This window comes from Podarcis cretensis, assembly GCF_951804945.1.
Source record: "Podarcis cretensis genome assembly, chromosome: 9".
Taxonomy (NCBI): domain Eukaryota; kingdom Metazoa; phylum Chordata; class Lepidosauria; order Squamata; family Lacertidae; genus Podarcis; species Podarcis cretensis.
Genome location: NC_137178.1, coordinates 16,440,454 through 16,441,342, shown reverse-complemented (window position 1 = coordinate 16,441,342; position 889 = coordinate 16,440,454).

Below are 889 nucleotides of genomic sequence, written 5' to 3'. Positions count from 1 at the left end.
CTCTAGGTCCCAGCTCACAGAGGACCAACGCTAGGCTGTCGTTATGTACAAAAGTCTTTATTGAAGTTCAGTTTCCATTTTAAAGCCGCAGCGCGCAGCTCTACGTCTCAACCCTAGACCGGCGAAGTCCCGTCTGAGTCTCCGCCCCTTCCACACCAGTTTAAGACTCTCGCCTTGCTCCACCTCTTCCTAAGTTCCTTTCTCCTCTGGGCCCTCCTGCCCGCTAGGGTTTCATCCTTTCTGGACTCCTCTGACGCTGACCCTGATGATTCTTCCCCCTCCTTCCGGCGGGCTTTAGGACCTGGTTCCCTATCCGGGCTACCTTCTTTGCCGCTCGCCTGTACATTTGAACTTGGCGCGCGCGCCCAGCCTGCAACTTTCCTCTTGACCGTTCCCTCGCTCTCCGATGGAGGCGTGGCCAACCCTGACTCATCTTCTCTCGCTGGTGGTGAATATGTGGGCTCTGATACCTGGGACTCCTCCCCCCCCACTACGCTCTGGTGGGGAAGCTGGTCCTGATTTCCAACTGCTGCTCTGGGAGTCCCCGCTGGCCCCTTGCTTCTGGGGTGTCCCCCTTGGGTCCCCCCTTGCCCTGCCCATCGGCGCCCCCTTCTGTGAATCTTCCGATTCGCTGGAGAGGCTCATGGAATCTATCGGGCTGCTGTCATCTTCTCCTACGCTGCCCTCGGATTGCTCCCCCTCGCTCTCCATCTCCTCTCCTCCCTGCGCTCCCGCTGAGTCCCTGACAGCGATGTTTTCCGTTAGTGGCAAGTCTCACATTCTTTGGTCCCCAGTTTCAATAGATGGTTGTTGGCCTGCTGGTTGGTGCTTTTGTGTTTTTAAACAGATCAACATGCCTGAGTATGTTTTGGTGTACTTTGGAAAATAG